The sequence below is a fragment of the Lycium barbarum genome, chromosome 1, assembly GCF_019175385.1.
Source record: "Lycium barbarum isolate Lr01 chromosome 1, ASM1917538v2, whole genome shotgun sequence".
Taxonomy (NCBI): domain Eukaryota; kingdom Viridiplantae; phylum Streptophyta; class Magnoliopsida; order Solanales; family Solanaceae; genus Lycium; species Lycium barbarum.
In genome coordinates this window covers 85337549-85353078 of record NC_083337.1, presented here as the reverse complement: position 1 = coordinate 85353078, position 15530 = coordinate 85337549, and the positions used below count along the sequence as shown (strand labels likewise).

The following is a 15530-nucleotide window of genomic DNA, read 5'->3' as shown; positions in this document are numbered from 1 at the left end:
AGCTTTCTAACACATAAACACTTGATTCTAGTCTTTGATCTTTGTGTTCTCTTGGACTTGAGTGAAATATGCTTAGAGAAGGGTTTTTGAGCTCTCAACACTTGTAGAATATGAAAAATGAAGTAAAACAACCCAAGGCATCTATTTATACAAACATTAAAAATCAGTCCGTCGGGACTTCCACGGACACTTATACGGTCCGTATAGTATTGTACAGCCCGTATAAGTGGTTGTGGTTCACCAACCAGCAAATCAACTCCCTTCTAGGAGTTATACGGGCACCTTAAACGGACCGTATAAAGTTATACGGACCGTATGTGTCACGACCCAACCCCGTGGGCCGCGACTGGTACCCTAACTGGGTACCCGTACATACCTACCTGACCGAATTTCGTATCATACAGATTTTTTTTTTAAAACAGATGTTACAGAAGTAAGCCGATACTGATACGGCACGCGCGCAAACATATATATATATATATACCTGAACATGCAGACATTTACAGATAAGCCGATAAGGCTAACACACAGACGAAACCCGTAACCCACACATCTATCTACAGGCCTCTACAGACATACAAAATCATATGACGGGACAGGGCCCCGCCTTACCCAAAATTTCCATACATACAGAACATACGGAAGAACAGCAGATATATACCAAAAGTATATGCTCCGGATCGAAGGAGCTCTCCAAACAGCAGAGTCAGAAACCTACGCTGGCGGCGTATCACCTGGTGCGTCTGTACCTGCGGGCATGTAGCGCAGCCCCCGAAGAACGGGGGTCAGTACGAAAAATGTACCGAGTATGTAAAGCAGAACATAACAGATATAAACATAGTCCGAACCGGAGTCACAGAAATATAACGAACAGAACCATAAATCGGACTGACGGACAGAGTCATGATCCAGACAGACATACAGAACCGTGTCCCATACAAATAAACAGAATTATGGTTCGGACAGACAGACGGAATCATAATACGGACAGATGGGCAGAATCAGAATCCATACGGACATACAGAATCAGAATCCATACGGACATACAGACGTAGTCGTCTTTCAGACGGACAGACAGAAGTATGTCGGACAGAATTATGCATGCAGAGTAGTACAGAGTCATACAGAATCATACAGAGGCATGTGCTTATATAAATATAGATAGCACACGCATACATTCATACAGATCCCGGCCCTGTCTGGGGGCGCGGTAACAGAACCCGGCCCTCTTAGTACGGGACGCGGTAGACAGACAGAATCAGATCAGATCATATGCCATCCTGGCCGCCATCCCCATACACAGATCATAATATCATACAGACATACAGATCCCGGCCCGTACGCCGAGGGACGCGGTGAACAATGCAGAGAAATATGCACGATAACAGAACCTGGCCCGGGTCGCAGTAAAAGAATGCATTGAGACAGACACGAACCGATAAATGAGAAACTACTTACATACAGACTCAACATACAGACTCAATCAAACTGAAGGGTGCCAAACGGCGAGCCAAAATCAGAATATCCGGATAGTATGCATAGTACGCGCCTATATCCTAGTTGGGAAGGCACGACAGATTATTATCAGAATTGGATTCTCAGATGTTCAGAAATCATGTTGTATAAATTACACAAAATAGCCATATCATACACAAAATAATAGTCCAGAAGTTTTTAGAGAAAATCGGACCAAAACGGAAGTATTTAAAATTTTACAGAAGATATCGGGCCTTGTGGGCCCGCCTCGGACCAACTCGAGGCTACATAGGTAAATTATTGCTAATAGACCTTATGAGGTCATCCATAGTCGTTTGGAAGTGTTCCGACTCCGTTTAAGGAAGTTTTGTACAAAAATTCACTTTAAAGGCAATTTGTAAAAAAATAGCTTCAATTGAATTGAAGGAATTGGAGCGGTTTTCCATCTCGAATTCCGGGGAACGGAGTCGTACTTAAGGCTCGCGGCCGAGCCTACCACATCCAGAACATGCCTAGGAACATAGGGGAATGCTTCACATACCTCGATAGCGCCTTACGCTCGCTTGGCGTCAATCCCAATTTCGTCAAAAATCTAGAAATGGTCAAGTTTACCATTTGTTAGTTTCAAACTTTTCAATAAACCAACTTAACACATACTTGCCTACCGAAATTTCGGCAGCATTTCCTCTGTATATAAGACATCCCCGAGACTTAGCTCAGCTCAATTCATCAACACAACAGCCCAGAATGACATCAAAACAACAATAGACATTAAAACATACACTATGGCATCACTAGCCATCTTTCGACATAACGAAACATCTTTCGTTTCACACTTACATTTCCAAACCAAACTTATCATTTTCATATTCATCAACCATCAAAATCATCACAACATACGTCGGAGGCATATCATACCATTTCCACACAATATACACAAGATATGCAAAACATACCAACTTTCCATTAAGCCACTACTTATCCAATTTTTCCTAACTTTCAACATACAAGTTAATTATACATTTCCATCTTCCAAATTCATCAACAATAATCATAATTTGCCTCTTGATACTTTCATTTCCATTTTTACATAAACCATAACAAAGTTGCATACTTTCCTACAACAACTTGATAACCATTTTTCCAAGACAACAAGGATTGTTATCTTTCCATTCACTTCACCATAACACACTTAACATACAAACAAGATCAAATTCATACTCCATCAACACATAACCATACCACACGGCCACCTCCTACATTCTTCAATTTTCACTAATTCATTCCACTTTCATTTCTAATACAATTTCCACCATGTTGCTCCCAAACGCACACGCAAGTATACGTGGTCGTACAAGTAATATAGACTGTTAAGTCCAGATATCGATCCCACAGGGACTTAGATTATACTGTTAAACTAATTCAAATTCGAATAAAACTATTCAAGAGAGTAAAAACCAAGCTGTTTGTTGTACTAAACTAAAACTGAAAAGTAAACAATTTATGATGGGTGATTTTGTGATTGGGACTACCTTGACAAAGATTGTAAGAATTATCAGATGAGAGAAAGATCTAGGATTATGGCTTTCGACAATCCAGTTGATCTTCAGACAATTCCACCTATTTTATTTCCAGGGTTACTAGTTGACGGGTTAATTATGCTTTATGATATTCTCTCGAACTACTCACAAGCCTGTAGATGTTACTTTAATGCCTATATCTCTATGGTCATTAGATATAACAAGAACGCCTTTATTTTACCGTATTCAACTAAGTAGGGCTAAAGGGTATATCTCTATCCTCATTAGCGAAACGATTAAATCGAACAAACTCTATTTATTCTTATTACGTACGTGAATTCCCTTTCTCAAGTTCAATCCACGCACCACAGATAGTGTCTAACTATTGGCCAGATAATCAAACAATTCAAACCAAGAATAAATAAGCAACCCACAATATGGAAAATCAATAGATAGAAATTATCATCACATCAACTTTCAAGTCTTTCGCCACAACCCTAGAATTAGGAGATTAGCTACTCATGGTTCGATCATAGCCAAGAGAAGCCATGAATAGACTAGGGTTGAAAAAGATGAAAAATAAACTAAAGAGATAAAGAGGAGAATGGTGGCTTACAAAATCCTTGAATAATCCCAGAATATCGTTCTCAACTCTCTAAACGTCTATATATAGGCTAGGGTAAAATTAATACATAAAGAATCCAAATCCTAGTCTAATAGGGAAAAAGATCCGCAGACTTCCGCTTTCCTTCCGCATCGCGGAAGGATCGCGCAAGGTTCTGCAGCTTCTCGCTTTTTCCCCGCGATGCGGATCGATGGCCTGAAGTTCTGAAGCTTCTCGCGATCCTTCCGCGATGCGGAAGGAAAGCGGAAGTCTGTAGGTGATTACTCTTCCGTTTGTTCATCCTTTGCGGTAATCGACTTGTCGCCTCAGCCAATCGACATCTGCTACGACTTTCAATCAATTTTAAGCACATTTTCCATCGTATGTTGTCATCGTACCTATAGACATGAAATGCAACGACATAAGTTCAAATACGACGGTTACCTCATGAATTAAGTGATAAAAGTCATAAGAAGAAGTTGTAATACGATACAAAACATGATATTTGTGCCAAATATCACCACCCCCCACTTAGACTTTGCTCGCCCTCGGGCAAACACAAACCAACATCAGACTACACTTCTAGCTTACTCATTCAAACAGGTCTGCAACGGGGTTCAGCTAGTATGGCTAACTCTTGAAGCGAGATTTTCAAAACAAACCAGTGACCCAGAATTGCGAAAGCCATGCCAAGGGTTCAAAAACAAAACTCATTTTCAGCACCAAGTACTTCTTTTCAACGAAAACATTTCGAATTTCAAAACCAGTTGACTCAACGACACCACTTTAACGCATATAGGTAACCTTATGATCGAGAAACCAACACTTCACCATTCTATTGCTAATTATGAGCCCTCACCTCAACAAAGTAGTCCATATCTCATCAAGAAATATATGTTTAAATCAATGGACATAAAATCATTAAGTACGCTCACTCTCACAAAGAATATCACATGTAAAGTACAACATACCATAGGCTTGCCCGTAGTGTAACCACTCCACTAATACCCGTAAGATGAACCTAGAATCAAGTAGGACTTCGAGGGTTGTAGTGTAGGCTGAGGGACGGGTAGGAATTATTTGGATAATAGTGACTAACCTCCCTAAGCACTTTAATACATATACTTCTATCGCTCTTGCACAAATTCTTCATTAGGCCCTTATTCAATATCAACCAACTTTGTTTAAGCACCACTCTTTTTTCAAGATCACACAAGTTAGAAGGGACACTTTTTCGCTACATTTTTTTTTAGATTTCTTTCTTTTTCTCTTTTGTTTTTCTTTCCCAACTAACACGTGAATTAGTTCTTTTCATTCGGTGCCCCCATTGTCTTCCTAGATTACAGTTAACAACCATTTCTCCTCTTTTTTTTTTTTCCTCCTCCCAATTCCCATTATGCATGTAATGTGCTTAAAGTGCTTCTGGAGTGTTTTGGATCAAAAATCAAGTTTTATAGAACGAAGGGGTAACGGCTAATTAACTGCTATCAAAGAAAAGGCTAAAGGCTCAAAAGGGCTAACTAAGGTGCTATTTGCAAGTTGGTGGGATAACTTTTCAGGATTTTTAGTGACTAATCAAAGAAATGCCTCTATCATTTGCTAGGCTCAACCGAACATCATTTCGCTTTGTGCACACACAGGGCAAGTTCTAGACGTCAATACCAAACATGGATACGAACGAAACCTTACTCACACATGGCACATAATCAACGCAAGAAGGATCCGGTTGTCCCTCGAAACAATCAAACACAATGGAAATCATCAATGCCAAGTGGGTCATACGAGTCAACACAAAAACCATTTTCAAGTGTTTCCAAGAAAAGTAATAAACTTTCACGGCATGCTTTCACAAAACATTTCAAGGTCGTTCATATGCCAAAACTTTACCTATCCCGTGCACCTAGCATTTGAATGTTCCTAGCCTACTGACTGATTTTCCCTCAAGCAGGTTGTCATCCACCCGTCATCAGGAACAGCCCTTCCTATGACTAAAAAAAAAAATCTACCTACGCCCGGTTCAAAGGCCCCCCCTCGGGAAAGAACCGAGGCCATAAGAAAACCAAAGGGGGTGGATGATGAATGCCTACTAATGAGGGGCTTAAGAAGTTAACAAAGAAAAATAAAGAAAATAAAATCTTTTTGAAAATTTTCCAACTTTTTTTTTTTTTTTCATTTTTCACACTAAGATGCAAAACTAAAAAGAAATCCTATAAAACAAAAAAAAAATCCTACGACATTCTAGTCATCATCCGCAACCTCAAAACATGTTGTTACAAACCAGGGACGTATTTCCCCACCCCACACTTAAAGGTATGCACTGCCCTCAATGCATGTAAATTTGAAAACAAATAATCCTGGGGCCCACTAGGGCCTAGTCGTCCTCATCAAGGAAGTCCTCATCATCGGCCGCGCCCTCATCTGGCTCGGCATCCTCTTCATCCTCTTCGTCGTCTCCTTGCATCAGCGACTCTGCCTCCTCCTCCTCTTCACATGGGACCATCACTCTATCAGCTGAGTTCTCATCCTCATCCGCGGGTAACTGAGATAGCTCACCTACCAACGCCCGAGAGTGTGGAGTGTGTGGGTTATCAATAAAGACCCTGGTGAGATCAATATTAAAGTGGTCACTCGCAACCATCATTCCTGAGTACAGCTGAGCTAGTATGGTGGACTGGGCAGACCTCTCCTCCGCCGGGGTCAAGTGATGTCCGAATATGCTTGCTGGGGCCATGACATTGGAGATATCGAGCGGTTCATTGGGTGCCTCAAATACTCTATCAGTAGAGTACGCTAACTCACTGTCGAGCCGCATTAGGTAGGAAGTGAGAGTATTCCCATAACTTAGCCTTTTCGACTTCCCAGCCCGCACTCGGCGGATTTCCTGTAGCATCCAATACCCTATGTTTACCGGCTGCCCTGTCATTAGGAAGTACACAATGCACACTCTCTCCCGTTGTACCTCCGAGAAGTGATCAAGTGGCATTATTCTCGCATTCAGGAGGCGCAGCCACACTCGGGCCTCTCTACAAAAGTTGCTCATGCTCATACTTCGGTGTTTCCGCATAGGTCCTGAGTATCTGGCCCATTGAGCTTTTGAGCGGGCTCCACACAGCGTCTCCCGGATATCCCGATAGTCCGGCCTTTTGATGAATTCAAGTAAGGGCTCGACAGGCTCATCCGGGACTCCGATTGCCCCGCACAAGGTTGATGCCGTTAATGGCACCCAATTTCTTCGAAAGTGCACAGATTCTCGAGGCAGACGGGTTGGGACGCTCGCATAGAGTTCCAAAACCAGATCGATGTTCACAGGCCCCGGTTGTTCGAATACCGATGTCCATCCCATGGCAACTATACGGTCATGGATATCCCGAAAGTTCCTCTTCAAAGGGGCTCTACTGATTGCCCGCTCATGGTAGTACCCTTTCGAGGTGTCAAACCCCGCATACCACTCCGCTCCTTCCCCCGAGAGGTGGGGGTTTGTTGTCCTTTTAGTTTCTGGGGGAATAACCACCGCGGGATGCTTGCCTTTACCGGACGTTTTCCCCTTTTTCTCTTTGAGCGGGTTCTGTGCTCGCCCTCGTTTTGTACCTTGGGAGGAGGAGGCGACAGCTTTGCCCTTGGATTTGCTGTGAACCATGTTGCCTGCAAAACAATGCATTACCAAACAAGAGGTTTCGGTTAGGCATGAAGGGGTCGGGAAACAACCCCACACTTACTGCAAACTATACAGTGGAAAGAAAAATCAAAAGAAGTTACTACTCCTACAAGACCTAGCAAGTAAAAACAAGGTATACGATCGTCATGTTGATTAGGAAGAAACAGGAATTGCCTTTCCTCACAATTTGAATTTGGTGGTGAGGTGCCGTACACAAGGGTTCCTAGGCTCGGTTAATGTTCCATTGTTACTCAAGACTTCACAAATTCACAAAAACCTGGTTTGGGACTTTCATCGAGCACTTTGTGGGCGTAAATTCGTCCCTTTACTTTGAGTAACAATGGGGGTTGAAGAACCCTCCCTTATGCAATGGGACTTACATTCTATCCACATTCACACCTATTACACAAGCAATACCAATCCCCGCCCTCAATTCGCCCATACCCATATCCCTACTCTACACATAACCAACATAATGACACGGAGAGAGAAAAATAGAGAAGGTGAACACTTACCTTGTGGTGTTGATGTGGGATGGATTACAATCAGAAGTTGTTTGTGTGAGAGAGGGAATGGGGGGATGGGCAAAAAAAAATTTTCGTATTCAAGGAGAATGGGAATGGTTGAGGAATGCTGTGTAATGAAAAATGAGAGGGGGGTCCGTGTATACCCTGTATTAGTGAAAAGAAATATACAAACCGGGTCGACCCGCGCGATCGGTCCGCATCGCGGGTCCATCGCTCGAAGCTGCAGATCTCCACGCGATATGACCGCATCGCGGGTATATCGCGCAAATCACTGGGCATTTCTGAGTTTGTGATGCGCGATTTGACCGCATCGCGGGTATATTGCGCGAATCACTGGGCACTTTGTCTGTTTTCTTCGTTTCCGCTCGATTCCTGCAACATGAACAAACGTGACTTATATCTTACAAATTGTTGGGTTGCCTCCCATCAAGCGCCTTAGTTAGGGTCGTGGCACGACACACTTTTTTTTTTTTTTTTTTTTTTTTTTTTTTACACATACGGGTTGCCTCCCGAGCAGCGCCTGATTTAACGTCGCGGCACGACGCAGGCGCCCTTCAAGCCTCTTCCAGATCGATGGTGGTCTTTGCACGGTCAGTGGCCTCCCCGTAGTAATGCTTCACTCTCTGTCCGTTCACCAAGAATGTCTCATCCGAGTGGGGTCTTTTAAGCTCGACAGCACCATGTGCAGTCACTCGAACTACCTCGAATGGTCCGGACCATTTGCTCTTTAGCTTTCCACCGAAAATCTTCAGCCTGGAGTTATACAGCAGTACTAACTGCCCAGGCTCAAAGTCACGAGATTGGATGTGCCTGTCATGAATCCTTTTGATGCGCTCCTTATACATTTTCGCGTTTTCATAAGCATGATAGCGAAATTCCTCCAACTCGTGCAGCTGCAACAGTCTCTTCTCTCCAGCTTGAACCATGTCGAGATTCAGCTTCTTGATCGCCCAATATGCTCTATGCTCAAGCTCGACTGGTAGATGACATGCCTTACCAAAAACGAGCTTATAAGGGGACGTACCGATCGGAGTTTTGTAAGCTGTTCTGTATGCCCACAGAGCGTCATCAAGCTTCAATGACCAATCTTTCCTACTTACACTCACAGTCTTTTCCAAAATCCTCTTGATCTCCCTGTTCGATACCTCTACTTGACCACTTGTCTGAGGGTGATAAGCAGTCGCTATCTTATGTTTCACCCCATACTTGAGCAACAGTTTATCAAAGAGCCGATTGCAGAAGTGTGTACCTTGATCACTGATGATGGCCCGCGGGGTCCCAAACCTCGTAAAAATGTTCTTTTTCAGAAATCGCGCCACCACACTAGCATCATTGGTGGGAAGTGAAATGGCCTCCACCCACTTCGAAACATAGTCTACAGCCACCAATATGTATTTATTTCCCTTGGATGGTATAAAGGGACCCATGAAGTCAATACCCCACACATCCAACAACTCGATTTCCAAGATGCCCTTCAAAGGCATTTCATGACGCTTGGAAATATTTCTGGTTCTCTGGCAGCTATCACAGGCACGCACAAATTCATGAGCGTCTTTGAACAGAGTTGGCCAGTAGAACCCGGACTGAAGTATCTTGGCTGTTGTTCTGTCCCCAGCATGATGTCCTCCATAGGGTGATGAATGACACTTCTCAAGAATTGCTGAGACCTCGTCCTCTGGAACACATCTTCTGATTAACTGATCTGTGCCAACCCGGTAAAGATATGGCTCATCCCACACATAGAAACGACTGTCATGCAGAATCCGCTTCTTCTTCTCGTGGTTAGCACCAGGAGGGTAAATCTCACTCACTATAAAGTTCACCATGTCTGCATACCATGGCACCTCAGTTGATTTAAGAGCAAAAAGTTGTTCGTCCGGAAACGTCTCGTTAATCCCCACTGCTTCATCAACATGTTCTCGATCCTCTAACCTCGATAAGTGATCTGCCACCTGATTTTCTGTACCCTTTCGATCTAAGATCTCGATGTCGAACTCTTGAAGAAGCAGCACCCAACGGATAAGCCTTGGCTTTGCATCCTTCTTTGCAAACAAGTAACGGACTGCCGTGTGATCAGTGTAGACAATCGCCTTCGTGCCCACTAGGTATGATCGGAATTTGTCAAAGGCGTAGACAACCGCCAATAACTCCTTTTCTGTGACAGTGTAGTTCATCTGGGCTGCATCAAGTGTTTTGCTGGCGTAATAAATAGGGTGAAAGATTCTGTCCCTTTTCTGACCAAGGACAGCGCCCACAGCAAAATCACTTGCATCACACATTAGGATAAATGGTAGAGACCAATCGGGTGCTACGATAATAGGAGCAGATACCAGCCTTCGTTTCAGCTCCTCAAAAGCCGTCAGACAGGCTTCATTGAACACAAACTTCATATCCTTCTCTAAAAGCCTGCACAGTGGATTGGCAACCTTAGAGAAGTCTTTGATGAACCGTCGGTAGAAGCCAGCATGCCCAAGAAAGCTGCGCACTCCCCGAACTGAAACAGGTGGTGGTAATCTTTCAATTGCTTCAATCTTTGCCTTGTCGACTTCTATTCCCTTGCCTGATATCTTGTGCCCAAGAACAATTCCTTCTCGGACCATGAAATGGCATTTTTCCCAGTTGAGTACCAAGTTTGTTTCTTCACAGCGTGCTAACACGGCATCCAGATGGTTCAAACAGTCATCAAAGGAATCTCCAAAGACAGAAAAGTCATCCATAAATACCTCTACATAATTTTCCACCATGTCGGTGAAGATAGCCATCATGCATCGCTGAAAGGTACCTGGTGCATTGCACAAACCGAAAGGCATCCTCCGGAATGCGAACGTGCCATATGGACAAGTGAATGTGGTCTTTTCCTGATCCTCGGGCGCGATCATGATCTGGTTGTAACCCGAATAACCATCCAGAAAGCAATAATAATCATGCCCTGCCAATCTATCGAGCATCTGATCCATGAAGGGTAAAGGGAATGATCTTTTCTGGTGGCGTTGTGCAACTTTCGATAATCGATGCATATCCTCCAGCTCGTGACAGTTCGTTGAGGCACCAATTCGTTCTTCTCGTTTTCCACCACAGTTATGCCCCCTTTCTTCGGGACACATTGTACAGGACTCACCCAATTGCTGTCCGGTATGGGGTAAATAATGCAGCTGTCAAGCCACTTGATTACCTCTTTCTTCACCACTTCCTTCATGATCGGGTTCAGTCGCCACTGACACTCAATACTGGATTTGCTGCCTTCCTCCAATAAAATTTTGTGCATGCAAAATGAGCTACTAATACCCCGAATATCAGCTATCGACCACCCAAGGGCTCGGATCCGATCTCTTAGCACGCGCAATACTCGTTCCACCTGTACCTCATTCAGATAAGCAGAGAGGATTACGGGCAGTGTGTCTCCACTACCCAAGAAAGCATAGCGAAGGTGAGGAGGCAATGACTTCAATTCAAGAACGGGCGCCTCTTCGATAGATGGTTTCGGCTTCTTCCATGATTCTGGTCTGTCCAGCTCCTCAAACGGTGTATGTGCTCGTAGATAAGCACATGAAGTGTCAAGAATGCTAAGACACTCCTCCACTTCTGCATCGATCATCAGCTCTTCCCCATATACCAAAGCTGTTTCCAAAGGGTCTCGCGAGGCTAGGAAGTGATCCAACTCGGCATTTGTGAGCTCAGGTTCCACCACAGAAATCATTTTCAATTCCTCATAATGGGATGGAAGTCTGGTGGCTTTAAACACATCAAAAGTCGTTTCTTGCCCATTAACCATCATGGACATCTTTCCATCCCTCACTCGGATAACAGCATCAACAGTAGCCAAGAAGTCTCTCCCCATGATGAGAGGAACACTCTTATCTGCCTCATAGTCAAGTATCACAAAGTCAACTGGCAGAATAAATGGGCCTACCTTCACAAGAACGTCCTCAATAATACCATCAGGGTACGCAAGAGAGCGATCAGCCAACTGCAAAGTAATAGTGGTTGGCCTTGGCTCCCCCAAACCCAATGTCCGGAACACAGAGGTGGGCATCAGATTAATACTAGCACCCAAATCACACAATGCTAGCCCAACCTCAATGTTGCCAATCGTAATTGAAATTGTGAAACTGCCCGGATCTTTCAACTTTGGCGGGATTTTACTCCTCACTCTAGAACTGCACTCCTCAGTAAGTGCAACTGTCTCAAACTCTGTCCAACAACGTTTGTTTGCGACCACATCTTTAATATATTTTGCATATTTGGGACTTCTTGTAGAAGCTCCACCAGAGGTATGTTGATGTGTACCTGTTTTAAGAGTTCAAGAAATTTCCTGCAAGCCGAATCCGCTTTCTGTTTCTGTAGTCGCTGTGGAAAGGGAGGGGGTGGTCGGACCACTTCTTCTACCTGATGCTCTGCGGCTGTTTGCTTTGGTTCTGCTCGCTTAGCAGGAATAAGTTCTGCCTCTGCTATGTTCTTCTTTTTCTGTGGCACTTCCTCTAGCTCTCTACCATTCCTCAAGGTGACTGCTTTGAATTCTTTTGGATTTTTTTCAGAATCACTCGGAAGCGCACCCGGAGGTCTGACATTCTGCATAAGAGCCATCTGCCCCATCTGACGCTCAAGCTCGTGAATCGATTTCTGCATCTCACTCTGAATTTTCTGATTATGCTGCTGCATCGCCTGGTTTTGAGCTATGAGCTGCTTCATCATTTCCTCTAAATTGCTGGATGGCTGTGCTTGAGGTTGTTGATAATTGTTCGGTTTGTGGAAATCCTGCTTTCCAAATGGAGTGTTGAAGTTATTCCCATAATAGTTCCCCCGATTTCCAATACCGCGATTCTGCTGCCCCACAAAATAGACAGACTCTGGATTCAATGGACCATTGTTGTAATCATGAGGTTCACCACAACCTACACATGCTGCCTGCTGAATGTGCTGAACTGGTTGAATCTGCTGAGCTTGAGGAAACACCCTCAACATCACATTAGTAAGAGTACCTATATCAGCCCGAATGGCTGCAACATCATCAACTTTAAGAACTCCAGCAGCCTTTTGTGGTAATGCCCTGCTAGTCTCATTATACTCATGATGACCCTCAGACAACATCTCAAGGAGATCCTCCATTTCTTCATATGTTTTGTTTAATATCTGACCTTGAGCTGAAGCATTCAACAGGGCCCTTGATTCGTGGTTGAGACCCTCTACGAAATAGTTGCCAATGATCTCTTTTGGCTGCATGTGATGGGGGCAATCTCGCAGATAGCCCTTATATCTCTCCCAAGCGTGTGGTAGAGATTCAGAGTCTCTTTGGGTGAAATTGGCAATTCTTCCTCGCAGCTCCTTTGTCTTCTTGGGTGAGAAGAACCTGTCGATAAACTTATTTGATAATATTTCCCAAGAAGTGATAGAACCTGCAGGTAGATTTGTCAACCATTCTCTTGCTTCGCCAATAAGTGAGAACGGAAATAAGGACAGCTTCACATAATCGTCGGGGACATCTCTATATTGGAAATTCTCGCTCAATTCCACGAACTGCATTAAGTGCTTATGCGGGTCTTCACTAGATTTACCCATATACTGGCACGTATGTTGCACCAGTCGCACTGTTCCTTCTTTTAGTTCGAAATTTCCAGCAATATCAGGCCTAACAATAGCTTTAGCAATGGTCGCCAGACTTGGCCTGACATAACTGGATAACAGAATTCGTTGTTCTTGTGCCCTCGCAGCTGCTTGGTTTCCCTGTTCATCTGCGTTTCTTGCTCTATCCCTTTCTGCCTGTTCAAGAGCAAGTCTCGCTGCTTCGTTAGCCATTTGTCTCTGTCGTCAGAGGGTTCTTTCAATTTCTGGATCAAGATCAACTAACGGTTGTCCTGAACTTCTAGTGCTTGGCATAAACCAGAGAAGCCTAAAGAATCACAAGTAGAACAACGAAGAGGAGTAAAGACTTGAATAGAAAAAAAACAAACTCAAACTAGAGAACAGTAAATTTTTCTAAGTCCCCGGCAACGGCGCCAAAAACTTGTTGCTCCCAAACGCACACGCAAGTATACGTGGTCGTACAAGTAATATAGACTGTTAAGTCCAGATATCGATCCCACAGGGACTTAGATTATACTGTTAAACTAATTCAAATTCGAATAAAACTATTCAAGAGAGTAAAAACCAAGCTGTTTGTTGTACTAAACTAAAACTGAAAAGTAAACAATTTATGATGGGTGATTTTGTGATTGGGACTACCTTGACAAAGATTGTAAGAATTATCAGATGAGAGAAAGATCTAGGGTTATGGCTTTCGACAATCCAGTTGATCTTCAGACAATTCCACCTATTTTATTTCCAGGGTTACTAGTTGACGGGTTAATTATGCTTTATGATATTCTCTCGAACTACTCACAAGCCTGTAGATGTTACTTTAATGCCTATATCTCTATGGTCATTAGATATAACAAGAACGCCTTTATTTTACCGTATTCAACTAAGTAGGGCTAAAGGGTATATCTCTATCCTCATTAGCGAAACGATTAAATCGAACAAACTCTATTTATTCTTATTACGTACGTGAATTCCCTTTCTCAAGTTCAATCCACGCACCACAGATAGTGTCTAACTATTGGCCAGATAATCAAACAATTTAAACCAAGAATAAATAAGCAACCCACAATATGGAAAATCAATAGATAGAAATTATCATCACATCAACTTTCAAGTCTTTCGCCACAACCCTAGAATTAGGAGATTAGCTACTCATGGTTCGATCATAGCCAAGAGAAGCAATGAATAGACTAGGGTTGAAAAGATGAAAAATAAACTAAAGAGATAAAGAGGAGAATGGTGGCTTACAAAATCCTTGAATAATCCCAGAATACCGTTCTCAACTCTCTAAACGTCTATAGATAGGCTAGGGTAAAATTAATACATAAAGAATCCAAATCCTAGTCTAATAGGCAAAAAGATCCGCAGACTTCCGCTTTCCTTCCGCATCGCGGAAGGATTGCGCAAGGTTCTGCAACTTCTCGCTTTAGCCTATCCACAAGGCAACACATACGGAATTCCCGAGGTGTAACATTTACCTTCTCAAAATCTTCCATGTCCTTCCTTTACGGGTATGATCTTCTGTCTCAAATGACAAACACTTGGCTTGTTAGTTCCACACCTCGCATAATCCATTTAGTGCTCGATTTACGTCATGGAACTTTTACTTATACTCCCAATTTTTGTAATTTTTCACCATTTATCGCTTCTTTAATTGGTATATGTCCAAATTTATTTGTGTAATCTATCAAATGTCACTTTCTTTTGTTCGATTTTTGCCATCATGTTATTCTAGAACGACTTTCCAAGTACCTTAATTTTTTGGAGTCTTCACTCGTTTAATTGCGTCATTATTATTTTGGGTTGCCGAGATTTGTCTTCGGGCACCCATTAATTCAAAGTTTTGGCATGCAAGTTGAGGGATAATCTTATAAGTCTCTGAACGATTGACATACTATTCCCTCCTGAATATTTTGCAACCCGCCAATACTAACATATATTTTAGAGTCGTGCGCAAACCTTGGGTGTATTAAGTTAAAATCCCATGTGCTCCATTAACCATATTTTCTAGTTCAATTATCTTTAATCCCATGTTTGTCTATAATATATCCAACAAACAAGCATCAAAATGTGTCCTAATTCACCATAAAAAATAATTAGGTGGCGATCCTTAAGTAATTTAGGAATCACCAATATGTTGTACTCCTTAAGATGCGATATCCCGCTTTGACCCC

The 15530-nt window shown here is 42.9% G+C and overlaps 1 pseudogene; it reads right to left on the bottom strand.

Moving 5' to 3' along the window:
* Positions 1-7914: 7914 nt before the first annotated feature.
* LOC132612717 (uncharacterized) lies at positions 7915-13575 on the bottom strand (annotated as a pseudogene).
* Positions 13576-15530: the final 1955 nt, after the last annotated feature.